Raw genomic sequence first — 13418 nt, 5'->3', positions numbered from 1 at the left:
CTGGTCTTGAATAAAGCTCCATGGCTGATAAAGGGCTGCAGTTAGAGAGAATCAAAATAAGCCACCAGGACACCAGATATTCTGTTTTTTCAATCTCTGCACCAGCCTAGGGCAGAGTATGTTTGTCTCACTTCAGTTGCAGTGCTGGAACACAGTGTGCCAGCATTCCCCCTCCATGATGTTTTTGGAAGAGCTAAGCATTACTAGGATTGGTTAATAGTTATCTTTGTGATTAGCCATCTGTTATAGATCCATTTATTGGATCTGAGAGCGGACAGAACCCTTGCATATCCTGCTCACTCTTCACTTTCCTGGAGCTCACCATAGGGAGCTTTGTGCAAAACCCATAAAGAACCAAAATAAAAATGCTTCTTTTAAAGAGGAAAAAATTGTGGTGGCCCTATGAATAGTAAAAGTCATAATAATTTGTCTTCATCAAGAGCATAGGCTTAGGAGCGCTGGATAATATTTTTCTGGAGGTTGGAACAAGAAATTGAGAGGTGTCTCAGAGGTCCAAGCAAGATTCTGGAGCTGCTCCTTTGGTCCAGAAACCTCCTGCCTCACATATCCATAGCTATGGAAGGGAAAACTTGGTGTCACATCCTTACATACCCTGTGTCCACTGTCAGCCAAAGTATCCAAGTTAGGAAATTTAAGAGAGCCAAAGGCTTTGTTTCTGTAGATTTCTGAATTCCCAGGCCAGAGATGGAGTGATTTGGGTGAAACACCCAAAGATTCCAGCACAGGTAAATGACCCAATAGAAAATTCCACAGATGTCAAGGCAGAAGGTGAATATGTGATAATTAATTCTTTCTCCTGGATTATGTGCTGCTAATTGACTTGGCAGGAGCACCATCACTGTGATTCATTGGCTCATGAGTTTTAGGCCAGAAGCAACAACAATGATGGTCTAGTGCTGCTGCCTGCAAAGTAAAGCCCACGGAATCCCACCTCATTCTTTTTCCACCAGCCCCCTAAATTCTGCTTAAATTACAATTGTTATCAAAAACCAGTGTTTATTAAGAGGGCTATGCAATAGGAAATGCATTGGGTGCTTGGGTAAGTAGATCAAAAGGTAATTTTTTTTTTTTTTTTTCATTTCCATATGATTCTATTTTTTTTTTTCCAAATGAACCCCAGAAAAATTAGAAAAAATTTTGTTCTTGTTATTTTTCTGGAGTTAAAGTTATATGTAGAGTTTATGGTAATCTTCTTACTATACTATATTTGTAATTATTAAGGTAATTAGTATAGTAATATAATAATTAGTAATTACTATATTAGTAATATCTTTAATGGATCATTGAAGATTTTTTCTTTTTTCTATCTTTTCTCTCACTTTTCACTCCTTTCATTACCCACCAAAACCCCACAAAAACCAAACCAAACCAAAACCAAATAGGACAGAAAATTTAAAAACAAAATGGAAGATATGAGAGACAAAATCCATAATTCAACAGAGGAATTAAAAAATATGCAGGATATTCCTGAGCACATTTAATGAGACAGGGAAATACTGGCATTCCTACAGTCCTGGAAAAATATATGGGATTTTTTTGTCATTTATGATCCCAACTGTTCCCTCCAATCCATCTCTCTCCTCTTGTTCCCTAATATTCCCCTTGAGTCTGATTTCTCTGATTTGTAGAGCATGTGAGGATTGTTTAGGCAGCTCACATCAGTGACAACCCAGTGACACAAACTAGACAGGGAGTAACTCTGCTTTCTTGCATTTGCCCCCTTTTCCAGACAAATATCAACAAGTCAGCAGTGCTACAGGATCCCATCCCTCTCCCACACCGAGTATTCTGAGAGAAACATTTGCCATTCTATGCTCCTCTGGGTTCCTTTTATCCCACAAAATAATTTCATTGATTTAAACAGGAGCTGAAGTACCCAAAAATGAGACAAAGTCTGGCACACCTTTTGTCATTGAGCAAACCTTTATCCTGTGAAAGAGAAAGTGTCAAAATATCCATTGGCTGTACCTGAATAAACGTCTTGCTGAGGTAAGTGATGCTGTCTGTGGAATAGCTATGAGGTACTTGTGATATATTTATGGAACTTACAAGAAAAATTCATCAAAGCATGAGAGAATTTTTAAATTAATCAGAGGTGTTCTCAGTGCATGAAATGGAACAGTTTAGCTCCCAAGTAGTTATGATACAGGTATCCAGGTGAGCCAGTAGTCACAAAGATGTAATTTCCTTGTTATGCCATGATCATATCAGGTGTCTGTCTCATCTGTAAACAGAATATTAACCACCAGGCACTTTCAGAAACTGGGAGAAAACATGGTGAGTTCCCAAAGGTGCAAGTGGACTTGTTTGTGTTTATAAATAAGCCACCAAGCTGATGAGATTAAACAGTTACTCCATCAGTGTCTTGGCCCTTCTTTTCTCCATCTGGTAGGTAGGCAGGCAGATTAAATATATGCCATGTGTTTGTTTTGCCTCTACAAAATGAGCTGCCTTAGTATTGCCTGTCATTATGAGGTGGTACCAACCATACCAAATATATTGATTTATGTTAAAAAATGAGGAGTTACCAGGAACACAATGACATGCCACCCAAAGCACAGTATTTTATTAAAGGAGATGGCAGTAAACCATAATTTTTATTTATAAAAAGCTTAATTACAGACTTTAGAGAAAATTAAATTTATTTTTGAGCCTCAGTGTTTCGAAGCTACCAGTTGATTCCTGGAAGTGACTTTGAAATGAGTTTTGGGAAATCATTTTAGTATTGACTTGGGCCATAATGGTTGGCTGTTGCTTTTTTGTATAAGATTGATTAAATTACCCTGAACAAGCTCCAAGTACGTGTCCTTCTCTGAGGCCAATTGTGAATATGACCATAATACACTCTCTAAAACGTATTTCAGAAAGTAAATAATCTCTAAATGTGGAGGAACATCACTGCACTCTTCCAAGAATAAGCAAATGAACTTGGTTCCTTGTCTCAACATACATCACTTCTTTTTTTTACCACTCCTGCTTCCTCTGGTTTAGGAAACTGGGGTTATTTGCTAGATTTCCTCTAGAGATGACAATAGGAGATAATTTTTGACTAGACCTTAAAGAAAAAACTACCTAAGAAATAAGTGTATATTATGAGATTCAATTTTATTTTTAGGTAATAAAAACTGCCATTTGTTCTACTGATTTCAGCCATTATCTCCCCTCTGAAATGTAGTTATTCCTTCATACATCAGTAAACTCAAGTGAAATCAGGTTCTATACAAGCACATGGAAATGAATGATCTTAATCTGAAAAAGGTTTGAAAATTAATGCCAAATAGGCAAAGATATGACTTATCCACAGCTGCTGAGTGTGCCTGGTCTGGAGACAGGAGAGGAATCCAGGTCTTTGAAGACCCAAGCCCTATCCAGTGAGCTCTGCTCCCAAAACACTGGCTGGTCTGAGTATTTATCAAATTTAGGGTATGTACTTCAAATGCCAAAATTAAATTACATTAAGATACATCACCAAGAAAACCCCAAGAGGTGACTGGTGCATGGTTGCCCCAAAGCCAAGAACAAGAGAGACAGCAAGTAACAGCAAAGGAATAGGAGCAAGAGGAAGAAATCATAGTAAGAATTTCACCTGACCAGCTGCACAGAAAGATTCTTGAATGGTGACATGGGATTTGCAGGCAAGATTCAAAAAAAAAAAAAAACCCAAAACAATTTGTGGGGTACAACCTTCCAAAGAACAGCTGCAGTTCCCAAACATTCTGAGTTCCCATCTGAGATGGAGGAGGCTATTTGGGGAGCAAAGCTCTTCTAAGGAAATCTGTTTCAAAGAGGGTAAGGATTTCTAGGGAGCACAGCCCTAGGGTACTGCTAGGAAGGATTCCTGTTTGCCTGGCATTAGTTTCCATGATAGGAGTGCTGCACTGGGGCTTTGGGTCATAAGGTCTGGGCAAGCCTTGGTTGAGAGACAGATGAGGTCGCCTCACAAAGGTTGAGATTTTCTGTTCTTCCTGTTCTTAAGTGTCTGTAACTCCTGCTGACACAACTAATCCCAGTCCTCAGAGCTCTTGAACAAACAGGAAACCTGCAGGGAGCAGGTTAAGCTGGTGTTGGAAGAGTGAGTAACTGCAACATTCTTAATTCCACAAATGCTCTCTTTCCAGCACTCTCCTGTTCAAGGCAAAAATATTTGGGTACAACTCAAGAATTCTCAAACATCTCAGACATTCCTCACTCTACAATCTTCTTCAGATCTTTAGGTTAGAAAACTGGTTTGCTCCTTGAAGTCATCAAACACAGGGGATAATTTAGTTTAGTGGATGAGGAAAGAAGTGGCAGCCTGTGTCAGATTTTCTTGTTGATATTTAGGTTTTTTATTTATTTGAGTTTCTGTCTTGGGCAGAGAGAAAAATCTTGTAATTCGCTGCCTTGAATTTGAGCTGTAATAGACTTTTTCCTTATTGTTTTATTTTTCTTTTGCTTCTGGTTTCTTTGAGCTTCAGAAAAGACAAGAAGTTTTCTTCTGGTAAATGTACTGGCTCATTTTGTATTAATTTGAATACCTTACTGATAAATTGAATTTACTGCTGCCCCACAAAGTAGATATGAATGATACCTCTTGCATTTGCCTTCTTAATGAAATGTTAAATATAACTTGCTATAAATGGAATCTCAACTAGAGCAATAATTAGTATTTCAGTCCGTTTAAAATAACATTTTAATTATCTTCACTAATACTAAGAATTGCAGAATATCTGTTTAGGAGTTACAATGATATTGTAGATGCTTTGCTAAAGTACCTAAATTCACATTATTTGCTAATATTTCCTCTTCAGCAGGGTGATATTCAAGCTCTGGATGATATTTACAAATTTTTTTAAACCACAAAAATGGAGAAGATACAAAATAAAGAAAAGAAGTCAACTGAACTCTCAATTTATCAACTACTATCTCACATCACATCATGGTCCTACAGTAAAGCAGACTTGAAAAAGGAGACCATTTTCTCTGAAAAGTTGATGTCCCAAAGGTTTGGGGTAGAAGCAGGTGAACACAATGGGACAATACTGGAGATAAGACAGTGAAGCCCCAGTTGGCCAAGGGGAAGAAAATAAAGACCATGAAAACACTGGGCCAAATACCACCATGACATAGGTTAAAATGAAGCCTCCACGTGGTGCTGAGAACAGAATTTGTTTTTGTCACTATGTTTTTTCCCATCTTTTTACAGGACAGGAGTGGGAATGGCAGGCAGGATGCACCAGGGTCAAGAAGGTGACTTTGGAAACAAATCAAAATGAGTGAATATGGATTACAGCAAAATCAGCTCTTTTTGCTTCAGGTGAGGCAGTGCCAGTGCTGAGGGGGATTTTGGTTCACAAAACAGCCTCGTTTGCTTGGCCTGTGTCCCCTGAGAGGCTGTCACTGAACACCACGGGGTGTAAGCCTGGGGAGGGCTGATAACTGTGAGCAGCTCTGACACCCCACACCTGCTTTATCCAATTCAGCAGCAGGTCTCTATTTCAGGTGTGAAAGGAATTGTTTACCATTCCTCTTGGCCTCACTTTCCCTCTTGCTGAATTAGCCACTTTAACAAGACAAAGTGATGTGTTTTCCATAGGGAAAGCTTTGAAATGAAGCAAGATTGTTGTGCCTTGTTCAAAGCTCCCTTTCAGGAGAAACTTCACTAACACAGGGAGGCTTCCAAGAAGTTTGTTCCCCAAACTGTTTTTGTGAGACAAAAGTTTATTATTTCTTCGATTGTTTGTTTTAATATTTATTGTGTCTTTTATTTAAAAATATCTGTTTGGGTTTTTTTTAAATATGTGCTTTGCCCACAAATATTGCTGTAAAGAAACTCAGTATTATGGTCAGGTCTACTCTGCAGTGATCCAGGGAGGCACGACAGATGCTTCAATGACATTCTTTAGGTGTATTTTTTTGGTTACTAGGAGTCCTTTCAATAGAGACACTGCAATATTCAGCATGCTTTGCTCAGAGCCTGTGCCTGCCATGGGAGATCATCCAGCTCTGTTACTGTGAGAGACAGCCCAAAAGCAAAAGGGATAGAAATAAGAGAAGGAAAGAGGATAAATGTAGGCAAGGGAAGCTCAGAAGAGGCATTTCTAGTTCCTTAAGGGATTTTTACTCCTTTAAGGGATTTTCAGCACTTGATTTGTAGAAAATTTTCATCCACATTCAAACTGGACAGGAATTCCTTTCGGGAAATGCCATCACCAGCCCCCAGCAGCTGAGATCAGCAGCACGGGCCAGGCTCCACCAGGGACTGGGATCAGACATTAAATTTAAACACACAGACCCTTACTCTGAGGAATGGACCACAAAAAGCTGAATATTAGGCTGAACACCTTGTATTTTAGTACTTCTGACAGTGCCCTGCTAATGAAGGTAATGAATAGCTCAGGCAGGATAAAATATCAGCATGTGCAGCATAAATACTGCTTGGACCTCTCTCTTGTGGCAAGAGGCATGTAAGTGACAGAAGTTTAATTTCTGGTTAACTTAGAGCTTTTTTTCTGGGCAGAAGAAGCAGGAAGTGTATTTCAGAAGGCAGCTCTGAATGTATCTTGTGTTTTTATTCTCTTTTGCCATGTAGTCATTCATTCTTCGACCTTTCCCCATAACTTCCCATTATTTGATTTCCCTAGGCAAAAATCTGTGATCCTAGCCAGAGTCATTCCCTGGTATTCTCTTTTCTCTTCAGAATTTTCTAATTTTCTGGACAACTGCTTCCCAGTCTTGCCTTTTCACACCAACAGCATGTCACTTGCTTGGAGTTAATGCTCAGCAAAGCCAAGATTGCAAATACTCGTTCTGTGTTTAAATGACGTGTTTGAAAAGGTTAATTAACAAACTTGGTGTTGTTCAGCCCAAACAGGCTCTGTATAAACCACTGAGATACCCAGTAAAGGGCTTTCAAAAGGTCCACCAGAGATAGGGATATTTCCAGAGGAATAGTACTTAGGTTGTCAATCCCACAGCTTTTCATTAAGACCAAAATTCCTAAATGCTATCTGTATCCTTTGAATACCTTCTGCCTTAGCACTCAGAGGTTATGACAGCTACTAAAAGCAGATCTGTGCTTAATATTTTGCTCCAAAATCCACCTTAAATATCTAATTATGAGAGCCCACAGGAATTATGCACTTTAATTTTCTTAGATCTAAAGATGAATACCATTTACATTTCCACCACTGAGGGTACAAGTTTTCCACTCTTTATTCAATGCCACTGTTAAATATACAAATCAGACATTTTTGAAATATGGAAAAAAGCCCCCACCTTGGAGTGTTAGCTCAAACATTTTTTTTTTCAAACCCAATACTGCTTACCTTTATTAACTCTGACAGAAAATTCCTTAAAATATGTCAGCAGAGATTGCTATTGCTATAACAGCATTACCTGGGATTCAGCATCTAAAAGCTCTTAGCCTATGTTGTGTGCTGGAAGTGTGGGAAAGAACAGCTGGAGAGAATTTTGTGGAGCTTGTTGTTTGAGGCTGGATGCAATCTTAATTCTGGTGTCTTGTCCTCAGTAATGAGAGAGGTTTTGTAGGTTGAGTCTCAAAAAGGAAAGAATTGTCTTTGTTTTAATATTGTGGCAAGTGTCAAACCTGGTGAATAAAGTAGATAATTTTTTGGACATTTGAAGTGGAGAATAATGTATAATTAATGTCAGTTCCACTGTTTTCCTTCCTTGTTGCTCTGCACAAGTACCATGGTGTTTCTCAGAAGTAAAACATGGTACAGAACAATGTCTTGAGCAAGGACTGAGTTACAGTTTTTATCTTTCACTTGTGGCTGTTTGGTTTCAAAGTCATTTTATATATCTGCAAAGCAAAATAAACTGATCACAATCTTCAGCCTTGTGGGGTTGGTTTGTCCTCAGTTGCATCTTTAGATATTTAATGGAGTATAGATTAAAAATGTACTCTCACTATCAAAAATGTAATTATTCCCATCTCTCTTCTTCCTCTCTTTCTCTCTCTCTTTTCTGGAAACAAACAAACAAAAGCTGCAACTTATTCTGTCTTTATGCAGAGATGTTTGTTAAAACTCCTGTTGCTCTTGATGCTTCTCAACTCCTGCCAATCTATCTACAGACTTTGTTTAGATTTTTGTTGTTTTTTTGGTTTTTTTTGTTTTTTTTTCAAGATACCTTAGTCTTGAGTGATGTTCTCTGGCCAAGACTTTTATCAGTGCCAAGCACCAAAGAATAATAACCTCCCATGTTTTATGCATGCCTGTGGTGTTACCAAAAAGTGAGATGAGATTTACACTCCTGCCACAGCCCTGCACTGTTCACAAACCAAAATGTCCTGTTCTTCTCCTGTGAGACTGAACAGGACATTGCCACCTGCCCAATGTCATCTCGTTGAATCTTGACCATCTTTCCAATTTATCAAGATCATTTTGAATCTTAATTCTGGCTTCAAGAATGTTGTTACCCTTGATGGCTTAATGTACACAGTAAATTTTACATGAGTAGAGCCTTCCATCATTTAAGTTAATGAAAACACTGACAGGCCTCTGTCTGAAATACCTGCCTACCTTTAGATAAAGTATTAAATCTTCCAGGAAAGTGCATTTTCAGACACTTTGGTAGTATTGTGGATTAGTGCTAGTAGATATTTTTTCACCTTGATTTTATGTACGCTCAATAGCTTTCTCAAGGTAAATAGAGATGCTCCCTTCTGCATTTATCTCTAAACAGTTATTTGATCAAACAACATATTGAGACTTTTGTGGATTTTTTTTTTACTTCAGGTGCCCAGGAATAAAATATTTTAATGTAATCTCTGATTATTTTTATTCCAAAGTCTCCTGTCTGATTCCTGTGCCATGGTTGCAGCAAATAAGATGGAGGGCTTGAGGGTTTTACTGTTGTGCCATCGTAGGTGATTAAAGATATGAACAAAAAAATTTTCAAAGTGTCTGTAAAACCACCCACGGAATAGGCTTAATGCATTCACTCAGGCTGGCTTTCTGAGAATTAATTTACATTTCATATATTTGAGAGTCTCACATGGAAAGATATTTTTATGATGATTTTTAATACAGTAATTTGATGAGATCATAAGGATTTACTTTGGGAGGATTTATAATTAATTTCTGCATATAAAGAAGGTATCATTCCACAAGTATGAAATTTATATTTATTTCTTCCCTATAATGTTTCATGAAGGAGACAGAAGAACAGGTGCAATTAAAGAGCCATAGGATCTTCTGGTCTCTTCTTTCCCTATCTTGTGACTGCTAATAAAAAATTTTCAGTGGAAAATCTGTGAAGGAGAAAGAGTCCATGTCTCTTTAAGAAGGAATAATTTAATTATAAAAAAATCCTGGATTCCATACACCGCATTAAACTTCCTCTTGTCCTTTCCATGTTAATTTATATTCTACCCTGTCATAGATACAAGATCTTTTCCCCAAACTGCCTTCAATAATACAGAACATTGTTCGAGGGAGGATTTTGCTTCTTTCTTTCTGTTGAGTGTGTGATGTAAAAGTTGAATATCCCTCAAGAAAATGGATTTTAAGGAAAATCTTGTGGGGGTTGGAAGAACGAGAACTGAAACCACTGCTGAGTCACTTCCTTCTGCCAGGCCAGGTGTCCTCAGGAACACAGAAACTCTTGTTGAAGGCAAAACCTGCTTCACTGGTTTACCCCATCTGTCTGGGGCATCATCAGAAGAACTCCTGACAAATCTTTGGGGGAAGGACAAGATAATTAAGGAACTGATTCTGGGATGTGAGTGTTGACTTGTGTGCTGAGCTCAGTGGAACAGGAGACTTGTAAATGTCACCGTCAAACCAGGTATTTATTAGTTGGAGCTGGCACACTCCAACTTCCCAGTAAGTGGTGCGAAAATATTCCCTATCACTTGAGACTTTTAAAACTGCAGCAGATTGAACATGGCCTCAAAAAATGTTCTCTTGAGCTGAGTGCTCTTATAGCAAGGGGGTAGTGATGAGATGAGCAGTTGTGGTCTTTCCCTCCTGATTCTGCCCTGCTTTCCTGTCACCACCTCCAGAGGCTATTTGTTGTTTCTACAACCAGAATTGTTTCCAGGCTGCTGTAGAGTAAGTGGGAAACTTGACTCATACAGTAATGAGTACTGGCCAGAGAGGAAAATAATGGGAACACTTTTAAAAAAATAATATTGACTTTTTTCTCCTCCTTGCTTACCAGCTGCAGACTGTGCCACGAGAGAAACCAATCACAGACTCATTCCCAAACTGTCCAGATGAAAAAGACCTGGAGGCTACTTTGCTTATTGCCATAACTCTCTGGAATTGCCTCCTGCCATATATCTGAGTACTATATTCAGGCTAATTTGCCATAACTTTCCACTAGAAACCTATTCCATACCCTGATAAATCTCATCTCGAGCTCTTCCCGCAACTCCCATCCTGAAGAACTCAGTTCATGTTTTCATTTGTCCATTTCCATTCTGCATCAGAGATGCTGCCTGAAACATTTAAAGGCTAAGGACCTCGGCAGGCACTGGAGAATGCTGTCGATGCTTTCCCTGTCATTTCCTTTGCTCTGTGGAGGATCTAGCATTGTAATAAAAATTCCAGACAGGCAAGAAAAATGATCCATATTACTGGACAATCTGCTACCCTTATCTCCTGCAGATCAAGACCTTTTTACCTATAGCTTGGGAAAGTATAATTTAAAAAGTGTGAAAGGAGAAGTGCCTTATTACACAGTTGGCTCTACCATGCTGAATTAATGAAATACATTTATAGAATATAGAGGAAAAATTGATTTTTTAAAATAACCTTTCAGATATGCAGATATTCTCCTGGGCCAAGAGGATTTGGAGTGGTTCAGGCTTCATTCTGCACAGCAGAACCCAGCACCCAGACTTGGGTACCCCACTTTCTGTGCTGTCATTTCATCACCGTCTTGCCATGGGGTAGTTTGTGTAAGGCTGGTGTGGCTGTGTTTACACAATTATGACCTCAGAGGAGACAGTCCCAGCTGGGAGGTAGGACACATACTCAAGAAAATCATTCTCCAGGTGCTCAGCATTCCCATCGGGTGCTATATATTACCATATCATCCCTTTGTGACTCAGGAATGCTCATATCTGATTCTGTAAATGCTCATTTATCTGTTTCACCTTGTCCATGACGCCTCACTTAGCCCACAGTGAAACTACTGGAAAGTTTTTCTGTCCTTTAGAGGGGAACTGAATCAGACTTAGCTGGAAGAAAAAAATAAAGTTCAGATTCAAAGATATTGAGGATCAGAGCACAAAAGTCCTCGGTTAGAAGATAGTTGGAAATGCCTTCTTCCATTGTAGCAGTAATTTTTTATAGAAATAAAAATATTTTCCATTCTCACCCAGATCTTTGAGCTCTTCATCAGCTTATTTTCAAACACTGTAGCTTTAACAGAGGTACTGAATCCTGCTTTTACATCTTTTAGCAAGAATCATTGTAAGTGTCACTAAAATGTAAAGAAAGCACTATTTCTCTGAGCTAGTGGTGATGAAGGTGTGTTGTTTTGGAAGAAATAGCACTTTTTTTCTGTGTGTATTATCACTTTTGAGCCCCCTCTCGGTTATCTCTCTTTGTTTCACACAAGGATGGTATTAGTAGCCTGGAGCAATCTCTACTTGCCCTTTCAATCAGAAACACTTCTTGATTTGTGTACTTATATAGCACAGGCCAAGCTGAAGTGAGAATTTATTTCCTGGAGAAAACAGATTTAATGTGAAAGGTGATCCTCAAAAGTTTCACAGCTCCAGTTGCCTTGGATGAGCACCAAGAGAAGCAGCTGCTGCTCAGAGTGAGTCTCCCATGTCCCTGAGAGCTGCAGACCATGGACAGGGTGGGGAGTGCTCTGTGCACAGGCCCCTCTCTTCAAGGACATATTAAAAGTATTATTATAATGGACATATTAAAAGTATTATATTATCATGTACATATTAAAAATACTGAAAGAGGATTAATATCAAAAACATTAAACCCAGGTTTCCAGTTCCTCACTCTGCACTGTATTGTGGTTCAGAAATCTGCCCAATAGAGCCTTCAGATCATCACTAATTATGTTCTCCCTCTCCTCTTTAACTTTGCAATCCTCTGACTCTCATAACCCCAGACCTTTCTAAACATCATTGGGTTTGTAAAAAAGCCCTAGCAAAATAGAAGAAATAAAGAAACAACATAAGCAAAATATTCACCATCGTTTAGACCACTAAAAGAAATATGGCAGTAAGGAAGTTTGTTGGGAATTTAAGATTGTTTATATGTTTGTTCTTAAATTAATGACTGCAGAAATAGAGGGAGGACAGAGTGAGTAAGTAGCTTGTTTTTTGGAGTGCTGTGAGCTGCCTAAAAGGATGTTGTACTGGGAATACTCTCCAACATGAAAAAGAGACCCCCAGGCAAACAGCTATTATCTCAAGTAATCTTCAGAGAAGAGGATGTGTCCATGAAATAACTTTCGGAGACCTTGGGTAACCCAATACCTCAACCTCTCAACCTTGATGTTGCTCATCAAGCTACAGATCAGAAGAGAAATGTTCATAAAACCTTTTGAAGTGCACTAAAACATACGGAACGTGGTGAATATGTGTGTGACCTAATGATGAGATGAACAAAAGAGGGGAAAAACATTGCACCACCTTTTTGTAGGTTCCATTTATCCATGAAATAAAAATTGCATTCTTATTTGCATTTCCATTACACAGAATTGCTATCTTCTAACTTACCAGCACAGTGGTATTATTTTATTTATTTAAACTGGATGGTTTGCTTTCCACAGTGTTACCAGTTGAGAGAAAAATAGGATTCAATAATGTGAAGATTTCACAGTAAATAAATTGCATTAATACAACAATATAAAAGCTGTGCTCAGCAGTTTCTCTAGGACAAGGTCTGTTCTAGAACTGTGCATCCAGCTTTCTAAACACTTGGGGAACTGTAAAGGTTACACTTTGTTCTGTGACCTAATACAAAAGTATATAGAATTTTTGCTTAGGATTCTGCCAACTCACATCTCCCCATTAAAAAAGTTAAAATTTTAATTGCCTGCTTTCAAGCAGAATATTTCTGTGTCTCTATTTCTTGCTCATATTCACTACTGCAGGCTCCTCTGTAAAATCTTGCAGCGACTCATTCTTGAAGGAAAGAAAGCAGTGAGTTTTTACCCTTAGTGTGAAGGGTAGCAAAATCAAAATTAAAATGAAAATGCTTGCCTGCTTTTAATGCTCCCAGCCATCCTTTTTCTCCTTGACTACTTTGTAACAACTGCAATCTTTCTATTTCTGATCCAGTATGAAGGAAAAAGAAAATCTTCTTGAAAATGGAGTGCTTCAATATGGATAAGCACATATTTTTCCTTCAGAAATTACTTAACTATTCATATGTTCATAAAAGCACCTCAAACATTTAAGTTAAAAAAAC

At 38.4% G+C, this 13418-nt stretch overlaps 1 long non-coding RNA gene across 1 annotated transcript; it reads left to right on the top strand.

Annotated features, from left to right (window-relative positions):
• The first annotated feature begins 1917 nt into the window (after positions 1 to 1917).
• On the top strand, positions 1918 to 12103 carry LOC310913112. The gene is made up of 4 exons (XR_014590765.1): positions 1918 to 2010; positions 5207 to 5317; positions 9607 to 9813; positions 10189 to 12103. It is a non-coding gene; the product is annotated as an uncharacterized lncRNA (long non-coding RNA).
• Positions 12104 to 13418: the final 1315 nt, after the last annotated feature.

This window comes from Zosterops lateralis (genome assembly GCF_965231275.1).
Source record: "Zosterops lateralis genome assembly, chromosome: 10".
In the NCBI taxonomy this organism is placed as follows: Eukaryota; Metazoa; Chordata; class Aves; order Passeriformes; family Zosteropidae; genus Zosterops; species Zosterops lateralis.
This window is presented reverse-complemented; position numbering and strand designations above follow the sequence as displayed.